The 24,078-nt window shown below is 49.2% G+C and overlaps 1 protein-coding gene across 2 annotated transcripts in view; it reads right to left on the reverse strand.

Moving 5' to 3' along the window:
• Positions 1–24,078, reverse strand: part of TTBK1 (tau tubulin kinase 1) — a 160,431-nt gene that overhangs the window by 135,652 nt on the left and 701 nt on the right. Inside the window, exon 2 of one of the 2 annotated variants that reach the window (XM_045010367.1) lies at positions 15,117–15,328. The exons of the other annotated variant lie outside the window; for it this stretch is intronic. The gene's annotated coding sequence lies outside the window, so the exon portion shown is untranslated. The remainder of the gene's footprint in view (positions 1–15,116; positions 15,329–24,078) is intronic. 2 annotated transcript variants of the gene reach the window in all.

Here is a 24,078-nt window from a genome sequence, read left to right on the forward strand (position 1 = left end):
AAGGAAAAGACAACCAAGCCATCAGTCCCAACCAGGCTCAGCGTGTTGTCTTCTCCCTTCAAGGAGGCTTCCTCAGCACTCTTGTCACGAGCCTTCAGGGAAGGTCTGTCCTCCCCAGCCTTCCTCCTTCTGAGCTTCATGGATTCCCCCTTCTCAACTCCCTTTTCAATCCCCGGCAGGTCTGGAGGGGTGGGGATACCTGGGCCCTGTACTGCTCTTTAATCCCTTCAGGCCCAGTGTGGGGTCTGTACACCCAACACAGGCTAACTGAAAGACTTCCTGACCTTTAAAGGGGCAGGCCACCCTATCACACCTGGGAATTGATCTCTCCAGGACCCCACCAGAAACACTCCTACTAAATGATTCCTCACCAACACTGATGTTTTGAGATCCATTAGTTAACCAGTTTTTAATCTATTTAATATGTGCTACATTGATTTTGTCTAGTGCTAATTTTTTAATCAGAACGCTGTGAGGTACTAAGCCAATCACCTTACAGAATTCCACCTACATGACATCAATACAGCTATCTGTATCAACCAAACTTGTGATCTCATCAAAAAAACAATATCAAGTTTGCGGGACTAGACCCATTTTCCACGCAGACATACTGATTGGCATCTAACATCCTTTAGTTCTTTATGGATTGAGTCTTGTACCATTTGTTCACCAGAAGTCAGCTTGTGGCAAGATCCCAAAGCAGATCCACACTTGGGGAATTATCTGCAATTTACATTTACTGAAAAGCATTAGGATGAGCAGAAACACAAATGGTGTAGTTCAAAACTGAGCGTAGATCTACGAGTTCAGTGATGTTCCAAGTGCACTCTACACCTGTGCAAAGGGAGTGGTGTGAACACCAGCAAAGCAGAATTCTTCATTGGCTTACACAGGCAGTGGCACCAGACACCCCTGGCACAGCTGGAGATGACCCTAGAAGGTGCAAGCAAAGGAGACGCAAGTCGAGGGAGCCTAGACGGCTGTGGCTGCTGTAGCCTTATTTTCCTACCGTCGCTATCACCAATGCAGCTCCGTCAGTTGGAGCGATGGAAGGAGCACTGCTGTAGATGGGTGTCAGGCACCCACTGGCGTTTTAACCACCACGTTGTCTAACCATGCTCGGAGCGGATCTGAACGATACAGTGCTTAAAACGCAAGTATTGATGACACCTTGTCTGAACCACTGCTGCCTCTCCTCCCATTGCTGCTACCAGAGGTGGATCTGAATCCATAGTAAAAAGGATGGGGAATTTCAGGGGGAAAAACCCAGCAAAGACAAGGCTGAATGGCTTTGTCAGAGTTATTCCTGATTTCCACCAGAGCAAGAGGGGGGGAGGGATAGCTCAGTAGTTTGAGCATTGGCCTGCTAAACCCAGGGTTAGGAGTTCAATCCTTGAGGGGGCCATTTAGGAATCTGGGGCAAAAATCTGTCTGGGGATTGGTCCAGCTTTGAGCAGGGGGTTGGGCTAGATGATCTCCTAAGGTCCCTTCCAACCCTGATATTCTATGGTACTTCTATGAAAAGAGCTCAGAATCAGGTCTCAGGAGATCTTCTTCTTTTTCATGGTCTCTCTACCCAGAAAAAGCTGTGCATAGGCTGTATCCAGCTACTGTAGGTAACAACAGCAGTGAAGACAGCCCAGTGTGGGCTTCAGGATGTGCATGGCCTAGTGAGCTGAGTCCCTACCTGCACCGAAACTCACATTGTGCTGTCTTCCCTGCTATAGTTACTTGTGCTAGGTGGATTCAAGCTAGCTTGTCTAGACTAGCTTGAATCCACCTTTTGCTGTGCACACATATCCTCACAAGTCAGCCTACAAACAACTTCTATTAATCTAGAAGTAGGAGTAAACATTGTAGCTGTTTCTGTGCATTTGTTAATAGTAAATACCTATATACATATGCAAATTATGTGCAGATCCCTGTATTGCAAAGTTTGGACATCCAGTCTGTAGCTGATCCAAAATAGATCTGAGTACAATTGAAAACTTGGCAGATTGCAATAAGTACGATATAAGACCCTATGCAGATGAGTCTATTTTCCATCCCTAAATCTATGAAAAACTCACCAGACACAAAAAAACACACCAAAAGAAGTTCTGAAAGCTCTATGACTCAAGTATGTATCTTCTAATTATGCCATCAAATCTTTCAAAGCATCACACAGGACCTTTTCATTTACACCTCCGCTGACAGAAAAGCCCCTTGAATCACTTCATTTAGTTTTCATGCAGTTTGTTGCTGATGGCCAATTCACTGTTTCATCCTGCGGATGTATTTTGGCATTTTATCTGTGGTAGCTCTACTGCAGGGATAGGCAACCTGCGGCACGTGTGCCAAAGGTGGCACATGAGCTGATTTTCAGTGGCACTCACACTGCCCGGGTCCTGGCCACCGGTCTGGGGGGCTCTGCATTTTAATTCAACTTTAAATGAAGCTTCTTAAACATTTTAAAAACCTTATTTACTTTACATACAACAATAGTTTACTTATATATTATAGACTTATAGAAAGAGACCTTCTAAAAATGTTAAAATGTATGACTGGCACGTGAAACCTTAAATTAGAGTGAATAAATGAAGACTCGGCACAGCACTTCTGAAAGGCTGCCAACCCCTGCTGTAGTGGGGACACAATCCTCAAAGTACCCCTATTAAAGAGCAGAGAAGCAAAAAATTCAATTGGGTGAAAAAGCCTCCAATAAAGCATGTCATGTTACTATCTAAAGTAAGATTTTTATTTGCCAGAGAAATAGGATTTAAGGTTTTTCATTTTAATCGTAATTATAGTGAAGTAATAAAAAAGAGATTTTGTACCTGAGTTAGCAAATGTTCACAATAATTTTGCAAGATGATTTAACCCAAACTTGACTAAGTATCCAGAGCACAGCCTCATTCTGTTTAATAGTGCCAGAGTAAGTTTGTTACCCAAGAGCATTTTGAATATCTTTCTGCAAACAGAATTGCTTCCTCAGGTCCAGCCTAGTTTACCCAATGGAGAAATAATCTTCTCATCTCGTTCATAAAAATGAACAGCAGAACTAAAAAGACCCTCACTCTACTAAATAGCTGTGCTCACACCTAAAATGTCAATACTCTGAAAGAAATCAGAAACCAATCACCAGACAGCTCCCTAAAAGCTTCAAGCTGCAGAGAAGAAATCCAGATTCCATATAAGCTTTAACTTCCTGAAATTTAACAAATCTTCAGTTACCCTCAGAAAGGGCTCAAATAGGGCCTTATAGGTGAAAACTGTCTGGCGACTAACCTGAAAGAACTTAGACAGCAGATACTACAGCAACAGAGATGAACCACAAGGCCTGTGATCCAAATACCTCCCACTCTCCCAACTCCTGACTATCACTGGGTTGAAGAGACGTCCTCCAAGAGCACTAGGATAAATCCAAACACACTCAAAGCCAGTTCTTTGATCAGCAAAATCAAGATGACGACAGACTGAAGCTTCTGCTGCCGAATGCAAGACCAGCCCTCACCAAGCCTGCACCTTCCACGATTTCATTTTGGATGAAGCACCTGTCCTCACTTCTTGCATGCATCACTCAGATCTGGTCCAATGCCACCTCCCTAGTACCGCTAGCCCCACAGGATGCTCTGTATGCCACAAGCCCAGACAGACCCCGGAATGAACGAGAAAAATCAAAGAGGCAGCAGAGTAGCCACCCTGTTCCCTTCCAGCCTCTGAGGCAGAAGACAACCCCAGAAAACAAAACATTCAAGCATCCGTATATGATCTCTGAGTCGAAGGACAGGGGAAACCTAGGACTCCTTGTGGCGAAGAGACATCCAGATGGAAATTCTGTCAACTTCCTGGAGGAGGCGACGGAGCTGCTGCCCACAATGCTCCCAGAGTCCCCGAGGTTTCTGGCCCTCAATGAGCTCAGCCCCCACATTGACAATACAAACAGTACAGCAGCACATGTTCTCTCAGTCCACACAGAAACCACTGGATTCTCCAGACAGTTCCTGGACCCACACATGCAGCCAGACACTGCTGGAGAACATGGGCGCTGACTCCGTGGGTTCTCCGGGGTTGAAGTATCCACAGGAAAAAAATGGTGGGTGCTGAGCAGGAGGCGCTGGGAGGGAGCGAGGGCAGGGAGTGCTTGGGGGAGGGAGCGGAACAGTGCTGACGGACGGGCTGCAGAGCAGTGGCATGGGCCTTGCTGCTCCTCGCCACGGCTGTTGGGAGGGCGCGCTGCTGATGCGTTGGTCCCTGCCAATGGTACGCATCATGTGTAACAAGAACACAGGTGGGGGGGGGGTGCTACCACCCCCATTCAGGGACAAGTCCCACTTTCTGAAACCTGTCAGTTAACCAGTTCTCAATCCGTTTATCGTCTGCTTTATTGGTATTATATAGCGCTAAGAGTTGAGTCGGAATGTCACGCAGAACCAAGTCAAACGCCTTACAGAAGTCTCAGTATATTACATCTATGGAGTTACCTTTATCAACCAACCTTATAATCTCATCATCAAATTAAACCAAGTTCATTTGACAAGACCTATTTTCCATAAAACCATATCGACTGGCATTATTTATATCCCCATCCTTTAATTCTTTGTTGAATTAATTCCATATCAGCATTCCCATTATTTTGCCTGGAATTGACATTAGACTAACCAGCCTATAGTTACCTGGGTCATCCCACTTGCCCTTTTTGAATATTGGCAAACATTAGCACTCTTCCAGTCCTCTGGAATATCCCCAGTGTTCCAAGATTTATTAAAATTAACGTCAGTGGGCCAGAGATCTCCTCAGCCAGCTCTTTTAGGACTCTTGGTTGCAAGTTCAGCAGACCTGCCAATTTAAAAATGTTCATCCCTAGTAGATGTTGTATAGCATCCTCCTGGGATACTAAGAGACTGGAAAATACTTCACTCTCCACATATGATATAAGTACATCAGCCTGCTTCTTTTCAGATACAGAAGAGACGAAGGACCGTTCAAACAAAATGTGTTTTAATACAGCCAAATGCAAAATCATACATCTAGGAGCAAGGAATGTGTGGCATACACTCAGAATGGGGAACTGTATCCGGGAGAGCAGTGATTCTGAAAAGAATTTAGAGGTCATTATGAATAAGCAACTCAACATTAGCTCCCAGTGTGATGCTGAGGCAAAATAAACAGGGGAATAGTGAGTAAGAGATTGGAGATTGGAGTAAGATATTTAACCTGTATATACGGCATCGGTGAGACTGATACTGGAATACTGAGCATGGTTCTGGTATCCACATTTTGAAAAGGATGTTGAACAACTGGAGAAGATGCAGCAAAGAGCCACAACAATTTTTCAAGGGCTGAAGTGAGAGGCTTAAATACTTCAATCTGTTCAGTCCATCAAAAAGATCAAAAAGAGACTTAATTACAGTGTATTAATACCTTCATGGAGAGAAAATACTAGGTACTAAATGGGTCTTTAATCTAAACCGAGAAAGGTGTAATGAACCAATGGCTGAAAGATGAAGCCAGACAAAACACATTAGAAAGTAGGTACAAATTTTAAGAGTGAAAGCAATTAGGTATTGGAACAAACTCCCAAGGGAAGTGGTGGAATCTCCCTCTCTTGATATCTTGAAAGCCAGACAGGACACTAAAGGGCAATATTAGACCTAGCCCATAGTTTTTTGTTCGGGGGACATTGAGGGATGGATAAAGCCCTAGATAGAATCCTATGGAGGCTCTTTAGGCCAGAACTCTATCTGGAGTCTGATGCTATTGGGCCTCCTGCCCGAAATGCCAATTGCGCGGCCCACAACCTCACTTAAGGACAGATTACTGAAGTCCATTTGAGAGGATAGCGATGGACCTGACAGGCCCACTGGAGAAGTGGGCCTGAGTTCAACGTGCGCTTGTGATTCTGGACTACGCTACACGATACCGGGAGGCCATACACTGTGAAACACAATGTCCAAGATGAAAGCAAAGGAGTTAATCCAATTTTTTCTAGGTAGGAATACCCAAGGAGATTCTGACGGATCACAGGATCCCCTTCATGTCAAAATTGATGGAAGATCTGTGTGAAATGCTCTAAATACAGGCTCTACTAACCTCAGTTACCTTCCACAGACTGATGGCCTCACCAAATGCTTTAACAGAACACTGAAGAGCATGATATGGAAAGTAGTGAGTCAAGACAGGAGAAATCGGGATACCTTGCTAACCTACCTGATATTTGCTATAAGGGAGGTTCCCTAGGCTTCCACCAGGTTTTCCCCCTTCGAGCTGCTACCGCCACAGCATATTAGACACTGCCAAGGAGGGCTGAGAAGAACAGCCTACCCAGGGAAGTAACATCATTGCATATGCAATGCAGATGTGGGACAGAGTAGCCCAAATTACGCCCCTAGTGTGAGAGCACATGGAAAAAGCACAGGAGGGCCACAGACCTATTACAATTGTCGAGCAAAGGTTTGGAAATTCCAGGCAGGGGATCGAGCAATGGTGCAGGTGCCTACAGCAGAAAGCAAGCTCTGAGCCAGATGGCAAGAGCCATACAAAGTAATAGAAACGGTTGGGGAGGTTGACTATAAGATTCGACAACCTGAGCAGGTGGACCCACAGAGAGGACTGCCATGGAGTAGTGGACTATGTAACAGGTAGTTTGGGGGGCCTCTATCAGGGGTTGGAGATCAGGAGGTTGACCTACGTCTAGGAGAAGAGAGTCAAGAGGAACTGGAGAGGGTTTCATTCAAGGGAACAAGGATGGGCCGGGGACAAGGAGGAGGAGTGCTCATGCTCTAAGAGAGGGCGAGAAGTTGTCGGTACCAGTTCAGGGGCCTGCAGTACTTTCAGCATTTGTGCTTGAGTCAGTGCTAGGGCTCTGTGTGATAATCTGAAGCAGCAGCACACAGCAGCAACTCTCCCGAGACTCAGAGGGGCAGCCGGGTTAGTCTGTATCAGCAAAAACAATGAGGAGTCCTTGTGGCACCTTAGTGACTAATACATTTATTTGGGCATAAGCTTTCGTGGGCTGTTAAGGGTTCCTTTATCTGAGCCAACTCTGGTACCAGCAGCTTCAGCACCAGGGAGAGTTCCTCAGTACCAGGCTTCAGAGCCCCGAGAATCTCCCTTGCAGTGGAGGTCCAGTCTGCCCTGCCTCAGTGAAGAGGTGATACCATGCTTTACTGCCAAGCTCCTGGCTGGTGCCAAACTCAGTTTAGGGGGCTGAGGCTGGTCAGCAGAGAGGGCTATGCAGCCTTTGTCACTCATAGGAGTTTAGGAGAATGGTCCCTACTCCCAGGGGCACTAACTGAATGGGACTCCTGGGAAGCGAGTCAATTTTGAGTCAGAAAGCCATCCTACAGGATCCAATGCTCCTCTCACAGACTGTTCCAAGGGGAAGAATTTAGCCAAGTGTTCCTGGGACAAGACCTGGTGGGAAACGACCGACAAACCAAACATCGCTCTGAGAGATGGCTCTCACCCAAGCAGACAAGACACCAACTATGCCCATCCATAAGGAGAATGAAACCATCACACAATGGACACGATTTAAAACTTGAAAGGGTTGATTCCACCACCAGGCTGAAACAGTAATGGTGCTAGGTGCCCAACGAGGCAAAAAAAAAAAAGACAAAAGAAGGATTTTATTTTATTAAAGAAAATTTAAGAACTAAAGGGGGTCTGCCAATTGAATGGAAACTGCAGACTGCTACCTCACTAAAGAGAGACAGTGTGCTACAGGGGAGCAGGTGAGTACCACCATGCATCTCACTGCTACGGCTGGTAAAAGGGAACTGATGGACAGCTGCAGCCACGCGGCACTTCATACTTTTGAGTTGCAAGGGGGAGGGAGGGAGGGAGGGTTGCACAAGGACACACAGGGCACAGTCAGGTCCAACAGACACTTTTGCCCATAAGATTCTGATCTCTCATGCATTGGATCACTGCACCAAAGAAGAAATCCACAGGGACAAAAACTCATAGAACAACCCTAACATAAATTCTAATCTCTTTTAGAGTGTCTATCTTTTTTTTTAATCTAAGGACAGTAATAACTACCGAAGACAGCAGTGATGCACATTGTAGGTCTGCTCTTTATGTGCAGGACCTACAGCCGTTAGCGTGGCGACAGTAGGAGATAGTGCATCCTACCCCAGGTGTAACACGTCCCATTGTCATGTTTCAGTGGGGGGGAGGGGGAGACACCAAGGTCCCTAATGCAGTGTTATTGTAGGAGGCTCAAGAATCTCCATTGTAATCCAGTGAGGAGTTTGTAGTCAGACACAGCAAGGTAGCACTTTAACAGAGAATGCAAAGGCACTCACGTGTGCTGCAGTGAAACCAGATGACCTTTCCTTCTATTTACCAAATTGCCTATACTTCCCGTTTCAAGCCTGGGGAAATTACTGAATAAGGAGCATATAAATTACAGCCAGGCTAGATCATTGCAACATATTGTACTGGGAATGAGTAAGCAAACCCTGAAAAAAATTCAAGTGGTCTACAGTTGCTCAGAAACATTGGCAGACAGGAGCATATCACCCCAGTGCTTCCATCAGTCCACTGGCTCCCCACTAAGCACTGGTCCAATTCAAGGTCCTGGCACTCATCACCAGAGCTCTCGCAGAACTAGGTTACGTGAAAGACCACCTCTCTTTCTGTGTGACTAAGACCTTCTTCGATAGCTGAGCTCATGTACATAATTCACAAAAACCTAAGCAAAACCTCTCAAGGGGAACCGGAAAGCCTATTATAGCACAGAAAAGAAAAAAATCCCACTCCTCAGAATGCTAGCTAACCCAGACTGCCAGCATCAGACCCAAGCATCACAAGCTGTGCAGAGCTCTAATTATACTTCCCTGAGAAAAGCAAACCCCAAGAGGCCTCACCAGCGCAGAGCGAAGCCCCATGCCACCCTGTCTAGCAGACTGATGACACAGAAGGAACCTCTGTAAGGACTGAGGGATCTTGCCAGCTGGTAAAAGCTAGTTGAGAACTCTGGGCAAGCCGCTCCACGATGCCTGGGCTCTGAAGCATGCCAGAGCCTGACTAAATGCCACAAACACACTGGGGGCATTCCACCCACCTGCCTAGCAAACACCCAGTCTCTCACATGTTCCTGGTCACCGAGAAGGGAGTGGCTACTCTTCTCCAGCGGAATCCAACTTCCCCCAGAATTCTGGGCCCCGAGCAACAGGGCAGAGGCTGCCAGGCTGTACTGGTGATGATCTCCTCATAGCTGTGCTCAGTGACAAGGTGTCCAGGCTCCATACTGGGATCCATGTGCTGCCAGTGACAGCGCCAAGCCCTGCGTGCACAACACAGCAGGACCCACGGGGCCCAGTCCAAAACGGGGGAATGGAATAGCTGCTTCTTCACATTGACAGCCTTCACTTGTGGAGTCCCACGGGCCTCAAGCCTTCCGTACTGCCATACACAGGCTGAAAGGCCAGCTATGGGCTCAGTCAACACCCACTGAAAGGGCGTCAAGTCTATAAAGAGGACACTATGCTCCCGCAACGAGAGACACCAGCCTAGGGATCCCCAAGAAGCAGCAGCTTCCTTGGTGGCGGGAACTCCTCCCTCCCAAACGCACGCCCAAAGGGACCCCCAAGGTTACTATCCACACAGATACCATCCCGCAGGGAACCACCTCCTCCCACATTCACCATAAGTGGGACACGATGCCCTACCCCAAACTGACACTCAACTCACCCACCTCACCTAGGAAATTAACCCCCTTCCAACTACTACCCTAAGGGAACCAGCCGTACCACCCCCTGGGATATACCCACCACCAGCTACTACCCTAGGACAACCTGCCCCGCCTCCCGCAGGGATACACCCCTTCCAGCTACCACCCTACAGAAATCTGCTGGTGGGGGAGAGAGGGAGGAAGCTGGTTCCCAGCTATACCATAGGGGAACAATTCTCTGCTAAGCTACATCCCATAGAAATCTGCTCCTCCTCCCTTCTGAGCTACCCCATCCCAGCTACTCTCCCTGGAACTCCTCAACATCACCATCATAGAATACCCCTATCTACCACTCCAGGGGAACTCATTCTCCTCCCCCAGGGAAAAAACCTCCCAGTTATGCCTCCACAGGAAGATGCCGCCTCCAACAAATAGTCCTTCCAAGCTACAACACCCAGGGAACCCACTCAACGTTCCCCAGGGACTCCCTTCCAGCTACAGCCCAAAGGAACCCGCTACCACTCTTGGGAATACCCCCCTCCTATGCCCCATGGGAACCCACTCCCCACTCCATGGGGATATTCTTCTCTTCCAGCTCCATTGCATGCTGACCAGCTTCCCTCCCCCATGAACACCCCTCTCCCTAAAGCCTTGGGGAACCTATTCCCCTCTCTAGAGATATGCACTCCAAGCTACGCTCCAATGGAGTCCCACTCCAGTGATGCTCCCCCAGATACACCCAGCTATGACCCAGTGTAATCCACTGCCCCCCACTGCTACAACACTAAGGAAACTGGCTCCTGCCTCAGGAAATGTCCTCCCAGCTACGACCCCAGAGGAACCCACCGGGGATACCCCTTCCCAGCCTTTACCTCCCAGGGAACCCTGCTACAGCAGAGGGGATACCACCTCCCAGCCACACCACCAGGGGAACTGGCTCCTGCCCCAGGCTATGCCATCCCAGCTTCACCCCCCGGGAACCCTGCTCCTGCGCAGGGATTACCCCCTCCCGGCATCGCCCCCAGCATCACCCCGCTCCTGCGCAGGGGTTACCCCCTCCCGGCGTCACCCCCAGGGAACCCCATGTCTGTGCAAGGATTACCGCCTCCCGCCGTCGCCCCCGGGGAACCCCGCTCCTGCGCAGGGGTCACCCCCTCCCAGCGTCGCCCCCGGGGAACCCCACGTCTGCGCAGGGATTATCCCCTCCCGGCATCGGCCCCAGGGACCCCTGCTCCTGCGCAGGGGGGAACCCCCTCCCGGCGTCGCCCCCGGGGAACCCCGCTCCTGCGCAGGGGTCACCCCCTCCCGGCATCACCCCGCTCCTGCGCAGGGGTCACCCCCTCCCGACATCACCCCGCTCCTGCGCAGGGGTCACCCCCTCCCGGTGTCACCCCCTCCCCACTACAGCATGAAGCGTCCCTGCTCCCCCCTCAGAGATCCACCCTCCCTGCTGCAGCCCTCGGGGCCCCGCCCTCCCCACGTGCTGACAGTCAGGCGAGGTGCGAAGCCCGAGTCCCGCCTCTCTAGGCCCCGCCCCCTCCGACACAACCCGCTCCAGACACGTTTAGGCTCCCCAAGGAGCGTGGCCGGCAGTCGGCCCGTCCCCGCTCGTGATTGGCTGCGCCGCCCCTCACTCCGCCGTGTCCCGCCCTGCCCCGGGGCGTGCTGGGAGTGCGAGTCCCCGCGCCGGGCCGGCCCCGCCCAGAGCGCAGCCCGGGACCAGGGCGAAACTACAATTCCCACCGTGCCCCGGGCGCCCCGAGCTGAGGCGCCTGGGCCCGCAGTGCCCCCGTCCTCTGGCTCGCAGCGCCCCCTTCCCCCGGCTCGGCCCGGCCCGGCCCGGATCTCACCTGGTCCCCGCCGCCGCCGCCCCGTTCTCCGGCCGGCGCATCCCCCCGCGGCCCTCACTGCGGCCCCGCCGGGCTGCGCGCCGCCGCCTGCCCCGGGCGCTGCTGCTGCGGCTGCGGGGCCCCCCCCGGGAGCATCCTCGCGCGCCGGCCTGGGGATCCGCGGCGGCAGGAGGCGGCGCAGGCAGCGGGATTCGCCCACAATGCACCGCGCGCGGCTCCAGCAGCATCGGCCTGACATCACCCGCAGCGCCGCCCCCCGCGCCCCGCCCGGCCCGGCCCGGCCCGCCCCTGCAGCCCCCGCCCGCCCGCTCGCTCGCTCGCTCCCCGCGCCCACTGCGCCGCGGCCGGCACCAGCCCCCGGCTGCAGATGTGCGCAGCCCCCCGCTCCTTCCCCCACGCGCCACCTGCCCCACGCACCTGCAGCGGAGCGCACAGCCCCCCCCATGCACCGCCAAGTGTGCACACAGACCCTGCATCGCCCCCACGCACCTGCAGCGGAGCGCACAGCCCCCCATGCACCTCCAAGTGTGCACACAGACCCTGCATCGCCCCCACGCACCTGCAGCGGAGCGCACAGCCCCCCATGCACCTCCAAGTGTGCACACAGACCCTGCATCGCCCCCACGCACCTGCAGCGGAGCGCACAGCCCCCCATGCACCGCCAAGTGTGCACACAGCCCCTGCAGCCCCCCATGCACCTGCAGCGGAGCGCACAGCCCCCCATGCACCTCCAAGTGTGCACACAGACCCTGCATCGCCCCCACGCACCTGCAGCGGAGCGCACAGCCCCCCATGCACCGCCAAGTGTGCACACAGCCCCTGCAGCCCCCCCATGCACCTGCAGCGGAGCGCACAGCCCCCCATGCACCGCCAAGTGTGCACACAAACCCTGCATCGCCCCCACGCACCTGCAGCGGAGCGCACAGCCCCCCATGCACCTCCAAGTGTGCACACAGCCCCTGCAGCCCCCCCATGCACCTGCAGCGGAGCGCACAGCCCCCCATGCACCTCCAAGTGTGCACACAGCCCCTGCAGCCCCCCCATGCACCTGCAGCGGAGCGCACAGCCCCCCATGCACCTCCAAGTGTGCACACAAACCCTGCATCGCCCCCCCATGCACCTGCAGCGGAGCGCACAGCCCCCCATGCACCTCCAAGTGTGCACACAGCCCCTGCAGCCCCCCCATGCACCTGCAGCGGAGCGCACAGCCCCCCATGCACCGCCAAGTGTGCACACAAACCCGGCATCGCCCCCCCACGCACCTGCAGCGGAGCGCACAGCCCCCCATGCACCTCCAAGTGTGCACACAAACCCTGCATCGCCCCCCCACGCACCTGCAGCGGAGCGCACAGCCCCCCATGCACCTCCAAGTGTGCACACAGCCCCTGCAGCCCCCCCATGCACCTGCAGCGGAGCGCACAGCCCCCCATGCACCGCCAAGTGTGCACACAGCCCCTGCATCGCCCCCACGCACCTGCAGCTGAGCGCACAGCCCCCCCATGCACCGCCAAGTGTGCACACAGCCCCTGCATCGCCCCCACGCACCTGCAGCTGAGCGCACAGCCCCCCATGCACCTCCAAATGTGCACACAGACCCTGCATCGCCCCCACGCACCTGCAGCGGAGCGCACAGCCCCCCATGCACCTCCAAGTGTGCACACAGCCCCTGCAGCCCCCCATGCACCTGCAGCAGAGCGCACAGCCCCCCATGCACCTCCAAGTGTGCACACAGACCCTGCATCGCCCCCACGCACCTGCAGCGGAGCGCACAGCCCCCCCATGCACCGCCAAGTGTGCACACAGCCCCTGCAGCCCCCGCAGCTGGGCACACAGCCCCTGCAATGCCCCCCATGCACATGCACACACAGCCCCTGCAGCCCCCAAACACACCTGCAGCTAGGCACAGCCCCCGTGGACCTCCAACTGGGCGCACAGCCCCTGCAGCCCCCCCATGCACCTGCACACACAGCCCCTGCAGCCGGGCACACAGCCCCTGCAACGCCCCCATGCACCTGCAGCTGGGCACACAGCACCTTCAGCCCCCCACGCACATGCACACAGCCCCTGCAGCTGGGCACATCCCCCATGCACATCCAACTGTGCACACAGCCCCTGCAATGCTCCCATGCACCTGCAGCTGGGCACCTCCCCCACACATCTCCAACTGTGCACACAGCCCCTGCAGCCCCCCATGCACATGCACACACAGCCCCTGCAGCCCCCAAACACACCTGCAGCTAGGCACAGCCCCCGTGGACCTCCAACTGGGCGCACAGCCCCTGCAGCCCCCCCATGCACCTGCACACACAGCCCCTGCAGCCGGGCACACAGCCCCTGCAACGCCCCCATGCACCTGCAGCTGGGCACACAGCACCTTCAGCCCCCCACGCACATGCACACAGCCCCTGCAGCTGGGCACATCCCCCATGCACATCCAACTGTGCACACAGCCCCTGCAATGCTCCCATGCACCTGCAGCTGGGCACCTCCCCCACACATCTCCAACTGTGCACACAGCCCCTGCAGCCCCCCACGTACATGCACACACAGCCCCTGCAACCCCCCCCCACCTGCAGCTGGGCACATCCCCCATGCACCTCCAACTGTGCACACAGCCCCTGCAACACCCCCCACACACACACACACCTGCACGCATTTCCCACATGCCTCCAACTGTGCACACAGCCCCCCATGCATCTGCAGCTGTGTTCACAGCCCCCCCACACACACATTCCAGACACCTACAGATTTCCACAGCCCCAGCAACCCCCAGGAAACTGCAAATTTGCACATCCACACAACTGCAGCTGGGCACACAGTCCCTGCAACCCCCCCCCCCCCCCACACACACACACCCCTCCATGAACCTGCAGCTGTGCACAGCGCCCACACACATACTCCAGACACCTATAGATTTGCACAGCCCTTGCAACTGCAGATTTGTGCAGCCCCCATGCACCTGGAGTTGTGCACACTGCCCCTGCAACTCCATCCACCTGCAGCTGATGTGCATCTCCCCATGCACACACACAGTTGTGTACACAGCCCACACACTCCCACACACCTGCAGAGTGCACCCAGTCCTTGCCCTCTCATACATCTGCAGAGGTGCATATGGCCCTTGCCCATACACACACATCTGCAGATGTGCACATCTCCCGGACAGCTGCAGATGTGAACACAGCCCTTGCACCTTGTGATATACACACAGGCTCTGCACTCTCATGCCCCTGTAGATGTGGACTCAGCCATTGCATAGATGGACATGCATATGTGCCAGGAGATAAACAGCTCCATTTTCTCTCTCTATGGGAGCAGATTCCTGGAATCACCAGGGTCAGAGCTGGCAGCAGCTTCCTTACTGAGACTGAGCTCCCCTGCCCTTCCTTATCCCCTCCTCCCCTACATATTCTGTGCCTTCTCCACGTCACTGACCTTGAGGTCTTCTGCCTCCTCTGCATCTCTAACTTCTCCATCTGCCCCAGTGACCCCATCCCTTCCTGCTACTTAAGTCCATTGCCTCCCATGGCCATCTCCTCCCTCATCGAGCTGGCTCCTTCCCCTCTTCATCCTCAAAAAAAATAATAATAATAATAACCCTTAACCTCATCCTGCCTCTAACTACTGCTCCAGTTTTCCCCATATCTTTCATTGCATGGGATTTGCTGTCTCCTGCTCAGTCAAGTCAATCAATGTAATCCTTTGCAATCCTGCCTGCAAGCTTCCTCAGGACTTCCTCTTCAGCTCTGTAAATGTGTCGTATTTTCAGTCCCTTCTCACTTTACGTAGAGGAAAGTTTGTGAATCAGAAACCCCATCTTGGAATATGTAGACAAGGAACAGAAGGAAACAATTTAATTTTGTAAAAATAAGTAAATAAATATATCATGTAAGTCATGAAACACAAGTCTACTTGAATATTAAGTTTAATTATGACACTTACATAAATAAAGCCCCATGCAAATATCTTACCAATGTCATAATGGGTCATTTTACTAAAAAAAATTACAACATAGAAACAATAAAATAATTGTTGTGATTAGACTGTTTTGTTTTGCATTGAAAGCTGGGATTCAACCTCTCCGTTTTGTATCAAAATTTAAGCATGTACTCCCCAGAATTACAGCACTGACTCTTTGGGCAAAGAATGACTTTTCTGAGCCTTTACAAGTAAATCAATTAGCTAGAATTAAAATGAATTAAAGACTGGGCCCATTAAGAAATGCAGCTTCTGTATCAGTCTGTGTCTCAAAGAATCTTGAAAGTAGGGTGACCAGATAGCAAATGTGAAAAATTGGGATGGAGTTGGGAGGTAATAGGTGCTTATATAAGCAAAAGCATCAAATATCAGGACTGACCTTATAAAATCAGGACATCTGGTCACCCTACTTAAAAATGGGTGCCAGACATGTCCAATTTTCCATATACCGTCGTCAAAATTAACTGCAATCTTGTACATAGTTTTTACAAAATAATTTCTAAAGTTATTAACAATTGTATCTAATCGCTGTGGATATATAGGCTACGGAGAGGCTCAGATCAACAGCTAAGGAGAAAAAAATCAGCCAATCACCACTCTTCCTCCGCAGCTAATTTGTATGCAACAATTCTATTGGTTGTAATGAATCAGCGGTAGGAAGAGAGACTGGATGGACACAGGTTGAAAGAGTTCTCACTGGTAGATTGTGTGGTCCAACTGTCAGTGCTCTTTAAATCTTCCATGGCTCCTCCTCCCCCTGCCCCCGGCACTACTGCCTTGGGTCCACTGCACTCTGAGGCAGCCCAGGCAGGGGAACTGAGGCAGGAACATGGATGAGCACAGAGACATTGGGGACCCAGGCCCTGTGCTCTCCCCCACTCCTGCTTTCACATAGCTCCGGGGTGGGATGGTCTGTGTGTGCTGCATTGGTGCTCCTGGGGGCTGTGCCCCTTGTAGTGACGTCTCTAGAGGAATTTCCTAGGGCGAGGCTGGGGAGTTATAACAACAGGGAACAATGAGGAAAATGAAATGTAAAGAGATTCTCAGGAGCACACGGTTTGGACGCAGCCATCCCTTAAGGGAAGATTTATTAAACAGGATACTCCATAGCCTAGTAAAGAGGAGAGAATAGATGTTGACAAAGTACAGGCAGGAACTGAAGGAAACAGTCAAACGAAAAAGAGTCCCAGGCACAATTACATCACGTGAAGGCAGACATTTAAATATTGACAAATCTTATGAAAGTGCTTCTATACAAAATGTGAGAAGTCTAAATACTAAGATGGTGAACTTGAGTGCCTGGTATGAAATGAGGCTATTGATATAATAGGCAACATGGAAACTTGGTGAAAAGAGGATAATCAATGGGACGCAGTATAAAATAAATATGAATGACAGAATAGGCCATGCTGGTGGGGGAGTGGCACTATATGTGAAAGAAGCGTAAAGTCAAGTACAGTACAAATTGTAAGTCACTCGAACAGTACCATAGAATCTTTAGGGATCGAAATTGGTGCTTGAACAACAAGAGTCTAGCAGTAGGAATATACCATCGACCATCTGATCAGGATGGTGATGGTGACTGTGAAATGCTCAGGGAGATTAGAGAGACTACAAAAACAGAAAGGCCAATAAATAATATTGACTGGGAACATGTCACCTCAAGATGGGAGGCAGAGATAAAATTTCTAGACACTATTAGTGACTGTTTCTTGGTGCAGCTAGGCTTGGAACCGACAAGAGGCCATTCTTGATTTAGTGAAGCACAGGATGTTGTCCAAGAGGTGAATATAGCTGAACTGCTTGGTAATAATGACCATAATACAATTAAATTTTAAATCCCTGTGTGGGAGAAAATACCAAAGAAACCCACCACAATAGCATCTAACTTTAAAAATGGGGATTACGCAAAAAAGGAGGAAGCGAGTTAAACTGAAATTTAAAAGACCAGTCAAAACGGTGAAATGCCTGCAAGCTGCATGAAAACTATTATAAAACACTATAAGAGAGGCACAAACTAAATGTATACCCCCAAATAAAAACAACAGTAAGAGCACCAAAGAAATGGTCACCATCGCTAAACAGCAGAGTAAAAGAAGTGGTTAGATGCAAAAAGGCATCCTTTAAAAATTGGAAGTCAACCCGACTGAGGAAAATAGAAAGGCACATAAACTCTGGCAAGTCAAATGTAAAAATACAAGTAGGTAGCCCCCAACAAAAGAATTTGAAGAGCAGCTAGCAAGAGAGACAGAAACTAAACAGGAAATATTTTTTAAGTACATCAGAAGTGCCCAACAATCATTGGAGCCACTGGACAATCAAGATACTAAAGGAGTACTCAAAGAAGAGATGGCTGTTGCGGAGAAGCTACATTAATTCTGTGCATCAGTCTTCACTGCCGAGAATGTGAGGGAGATTCCCACACTGAGCCATTATTTTTAGGTGACAAATCTGAGGAACTGTCCCAGATTGAGGTCTCAGTAGAGGTGCTTTTGGAACAAATTGATCAATTTAACAGCAATAAGTCACCAAGACCAGATGAGATTCACCCGAGTTCTAAATATGAAATTGCAAAACTACTAATTGGGATACTTAACCTATTGTTTAAATTAGCCTCTGTACCAGATGACAGGAGGGTAAGCTAATGTAATGTCTATTTTTTTTAAAAGAGGCTCCAAAGGCGATACTGGAAATTATGGGCTGGTAGGTCTAACTTCAGTACCAGGCAAATAGGTTGAAACTATAGTTAAGAACAGAATTATCAGGCACAACGAGGAACACGATTTGTTAGGGAAGTCAACACTTCCTTTACCAGTCTAGTGGAATTCTCTGTAGTGCTGGGGAGGAGCCGGTGGTCGTGGTACATGTAGGTACCAATGACATAGGGAAGGGTAGGAGAGATGTCCTGGAAGCCAAATTTAGGCTGCTAGGGAAGAGACTGAAATCCAGGACCTCTATGGTGGCATTTTCAGAAATGCTCCCAGTTCCACGCGCAGGGCCAGGTAGGCAGGCAGAGCTTCAGAGTCTCAATGCGTGGATGAGACGATGGTGTAGAGAGGAGGGGTTCACGTTCATTAGGAACTGGGGAAACTTCTGGGATGGGAGGAGCCTATACAGGAGAGATGGGCTCCACCTAAACCAAAGTGGAACCAGACTGCTGGCACTAAACATTAAAAAGGTTGTAGAGCAGTTTTTAAACTAGGAGATGGGGGAAAGCCGACTGCTGCAGAGGAGCGTGTGGATCGGACACAGACTTCTCTTAGGGGAGAGTCTGATGATAGAGAATCTCCAGGTTATAGTCAGGAGCAGAGGAATGAGAAGTATAATGTAAGGGAAATGATATCAGATGATAAACAGTCACATAAAAAAGAATCTGGCACATCAGAAAAAGGCAGGCTAATAAACAGGGACAAGTTTTTAAAGTGCTTGTACACAAATGCCAGAAGTCTAAATAATAAGATGGGTGAACTAGAGTGCCTTGTGATAAAGGAGGATATAGATATAATAGGCATCACATAAACCTGGTGGACTGAGAGCAATCAATGGGACACAATCATTCCGGGGTACAAAATATATCGGAAGGACAGAACAGGCCGTGCAGGGGGAGGAGTGGCACTATATGTTAAAGAAAGTGTAGATTCAAATGAAGTAAAAATCTTAAGCGAATCCACAGGTTCCATAGAGTCTCTATGGATAGAAATTTCATGCTCTAGTAAAAATATAACAGTAGGGATCTATTATCGACCACCTGACCAGGACAGTAATAGTGATGATGAAATGCTAAGGGAAATTAGAGAGGCTATCAAAATTAAGAACCCAATAATAGTGGGGGATTTCAATTATCCCCATATTGACTGGGAACATTTCACTTCAGGACGAAATGCAGAGATAAAATTTCTCGATACTTTAAATGACTGCTTCATGGAGCAGCTGGTACGGGAACCCACAAGGGGAGAGGCGACTCTAGATTTAATCCTGAGTGGAGCGCAGGAGCTAGTCCAAGAGGTAACTGTAGCAGGACCGCTTGGAAATAGTGACCATAATACAATAGCATTCAACATCCCTGTGGTGGGAAGAACATCTCAACTGCCCAACACTGTGGCCTTTAATTTCAAAAGGGGGAACTATACAAAAATGAGGGGGATAGTTAGACAAAAGTTAAAAGGTACAGTGACTAAAGTGAAATCCCTGCAAGTTGCGTGGGCCCTTTTTAAAGACACCATAATAGAGGCCCAACTTCAATGTATACCCCAAATTAAGAAAAACAGTAAAAGAACTAAAAAAGAGCCACCGTGGCTTAACAACCATGTAAAAAGCAGTGAGCGATAAAAAGACTTCCTTTAAAAAGTGGAAGTCAAATCCTAGTGAGGCAAATAGAAAGGAGCACAAACACTGCCAACTTAAGTGCAAGAGTGTAATAAGAAAAGCCAAAGAGGAGTTTGAAGAACGGCTAGCCAAAAACTCCAAAGGTAATAACAAAATGTTTTTTAAGTACATCAGAAGCAGGAAGCCTGCTAAACAACCAGTGGGGCCCCTTGACGATCAAAATTCAAAAGGAGCGCTTAAAGATGATAAAGTCATTGCGGAGAAACTAAATGGATTCTTTGCTTCAGTCTTCACGGCTGAGGATGTTAGGGAGATTCCCAAACCTGAGCTGGCTTTTGTAGGTGACAAATTTGAGGAACTGTCACAGATTGAAGTGTCATTAGAGGAGGTTTTGGAATTAATTGATAAACTCAACATTAACAAGTCACCGCGACCAGATGGCATTCACCCAAGAGTTCTGAAAGAACTCAAATGTGAAGTTGCTGAACTATTAACTAAGGTTTGTAACCTGTCCTTTAAATTGGCTTCGGTACCCAATGACTGGAAGTTAGCTAATGTAACGCCAATATTTAAAAAGGGCTCTAGGGGTGATCCCGGCAATTACAGACCGGTAAGTCTAACGTCGGTACCGGGCAAATTAGTTGAAACAATAGTAAAGAATAAAATTGTCAGACACATAGAAAAACATAAACTCTTGAGCAATAGTCAACATGGTTTCTGTAAAGGGAAATCGTGTCTTACTAATCTATTAGAGTTCTTTGAAGGGGTCAACAAACATGTGGACAAGGGGGATCCGGTGGACATAGTGTACTTAGATTTCCAGAAAGCCTTTGACAAGGTCCCTCACCAAAGGCTCTTACGTAAATTAAGCTGTCATGGGATAAAAGGAAAGGTCCTTTCATGGATTGAGAACTGGTTAAAGGACAGGGAACAAAGGGTAGGAATTAATGGTAAATTCTCAGAATGGAGAGGGGTAACTAGTGGTGTTCCCCAAGGGTCAGTCCTAGGACCAATCCTATTCAATTTATTCATAAATGATCTGGAGAAAGGGGTAAACAGTGAGGTGGCAAAGTTTGCAGATGATACTAAACTGCTCAAGATAGTTAAGACAAAAGCAGATTGTGAAGAACTTCAAAAAGATCTCACAAAACTAAGTGATTGGGCAACAAAATGGCAAATGAAATTTAATGTGGATAAATGTAAAGTAATGCACATTGGAAAAAATAACCCCAACTATACATACAACATGATGGGGGCTAATTTAGCTACAACGAGTCAGGAAAAAGATCTTGGAGTTATCGTGGATAGTTCTCTGAAGATGTCCACGCAGTGTGCAGAGGCGGTCAAAAAAGCAAACAGGATGTTAGGAATCATTAAAAAGGGGATAGAGAATAAGACTGAGAATATATTATTGCCCTTATATAAATCCATGGTACGCCCACATCTCGAATACTGTGTACAGATGTGGTCTCCTCACCTCAAAAAAGATATTCTAGCACTAGAAAAGGTTCAGAAAAGAGCAACTAAAATGATTAGGGGTTTAGAGAGGGTCCCATATGAGGAAAGATTAAAGAGGCTAGGACTCTTCAGTTTGGAAAAGAGAAGACTAAGGGGGGACATGATAGAGGTATATAAAATCATGAGTGATGTTGAGAAAGTGGATAAGGAAAAGTTATTTACTTATTCCCATAATACAAGAACTAGGGGTCACCAAATGAAATTAATAGGCAGCAGGTTTAAAACAAATAAAAGGAAGTTCTTCTTCACGCAGCGCACAGTCAACTTGTGGAACTCCTTACCTGAGGAGGTTGTGAAGGCTAGGACTATAACAATGTTTAAAAGGGGACTGGATAAATTCATGGTGGCTAAGTCCATAAATGGCTATTAGCCAGGATGGGTAAGAATGGTGTCCCTAGCCTCTGTTCGTCAGAGGATGGAGATGGATGGCAGGAGAGAGATCACTTGATCATTGCCTGTTAGGTTCACTCCCTCTGGGGCACCTGGCATTGGCCACTGTCGGTAGACAGATACTGGGCTAGATGGACCTCTGGTCTGACCCGGTACGGCCTTTCTTATGTTCTTATGAGGGCCTCAACAAGCATGTGGACAAGAGTGATCCTGTGGATATAGTGCACTTAGACTTTCAGAAAACCTTTGAGAAGGTCTCACACCAAAGGTTCTTAAGCAAAGTAGGCAGTCATGGGCTAAGAGGGAAGGTTCTCTTGTGGATCAGTTACTGGTTAAAAGATGGGAAACAAAGGGTAAGAATAAACTATCAGTTTTCACAATGGAAAGAGGTAAATAATGGTCCCCCAAGGATCTGTACTGGACCTGTGCTGTTAACCATATTATCAAATGATTTACAAAAAGGGGGTAAACAGTGCAGTGGCAAAGTTTGCAGATGATACAAAGCTACTCAAGATAGTTAAGTCCAAAGCTGACTGTGAAGAACTACTAAAGGATCTCACAAAACTGGGTGACTGGGCAACAAGATGGCAGATGAAATTAAATGCTGATAAATGCAAAGTAATGCACATTGGAAAACACAATCCCAACTATACATATACAATGATGGGTCTAAATTAGCTGTTACCACTCACAAAAGAGACCTTGGAGTCCTTGTGGATAGTTCTCTGAAAACATCCACTCAATGTGCCGCGGCAGTCAAAAATGCAAACAGAATGTTAGGAACCATTAAGAAAGTGATAGATAAGACAACAGAAAATATCATAATGTCACTATATACATTCATGATACACCCACACCTTGAATATTATGTGCAGGTCTGGTCATCCCATCTCAGAAAACATTATAATTGGAAAAGTTACAAAGAAGGGCAATAAAAATGATTAGGGGTATGGAACAGCTTCCGTATGAGGACAGATTAAAAAGACTGGGACCATTCATCTTAGAAAAGAGACGACGAAGGGGGATATGGTAGAGGTCTATAAAATCAGGAAGGGAATGGAGAAAGTGAATGAGAAAGCGTTATTTATCCCTTCATGTAACACACAAACAAGGGGTCACCCAATGACATTAATAGGCAGCAGGTTTAAAACAAACATAAGAATTAGATAAGTTCCTGGAGGATAGGTCCATCAGTGGCTATTACCCAAGATGGTCAGGGATGCAACCCCATGCTCTGTGTCTCCCTAAACCTCTGACTTCCAGAAGCTGGGTGTACAATAGGAGATGGATCACTTGATGATTGCCCTGTTCTGTTCATTCCCTCTGAAGCATCTGGCATTGTCCACTATCGGAAGACAGGACACGCAGATGGGCTGGAGGGATGGAAGAAATGGGAAAAGAAATAGAAATAACCGGTTTGTAATGGATGTAATGCTTCTTTTTCCCACTGCTGCATCACTTCCCTCCTGGAAGGGGGTCCCTCAGACTATGTGCCTCCTTACATGGGCTGCACGGCAAAGAGGTGGCTGAGGCGGGGGTTAGTCTGAGAAACACCACAACCTTTCATGAGTAACTTAGTTCTGAGGAGCCCACTCCCCCGCATGTGCTGAGTCACAGCCCCCTGACTCCGTGAGGCTTAATGGTAGGTAGATGTCTTCCCCCTTGTCTCTGTGTGCTGCACTGAAGTGAGAGGGATCGTGCCCCTGCCAGAGGCTTTTGTGGAGGAAGATGGTCTCCCCATGGTTGGAAAGGAATTTCCTGGGGTGGGGCTGAACAACAGGGAATAACGAGGAAATGGAAAGAGATTCCCAGGGGACGCGGATGGAGATTGTTCTCTAGCAGACTGCAGAATAGTCTCCCACAGAAAGATGTTGATAAACTGGAGAGGGGTCAGAGAAGAGCCACGAGAATGAAAACCTGCCTTGCAGTGATAAGCTAAATAGACTGAGCTCTTTGAGCCTAACAAAGAGAAGGTTAAGGGGGTGGGACTTGATTACAATCTCTAAGTACCTACATGGGGAACAAACATTTAATAATGGGCTCTTCCATCTAGCAGAGAAAGGCCCAACAGTATCCAATAACAATTCAGATTGCAAATAAGGAGTGAAGTTTTAAAGGTTGAGAGTAATTAACCATTGGAACAATTTACCGAGGTACGGTGGGTTCTCCATCACTGATGATTTTTAAATCATGTTGGGCTGTTTTTCTAAAGCTCTGCTCCGGGAATTATTGTGGGGCAGGTCTCTGGCCTGTGCTCCCCAGGAGGTCGGACTAGATTATCGCAATGGTCCCTTCCAGCCTTGGGATTGATGAATGCGGGATCGGGACAGACATTGGTGGCAGGCCAATCCCTCC

This window comes from Mauremys mutica, chromosome 3 (assembly GCF_020497125.1).
Source record: "Mauremys mutica isolate MM-2020 ecotype Southern chromosome 3, ASM2049712v1, whole genome shotgun sequence".
Classification (NCBI taxonomy): Eukaryota; Metazoa; Chordata; order Testudines; family Geoemydidae; genus Mauremys; species Mauremys mutica.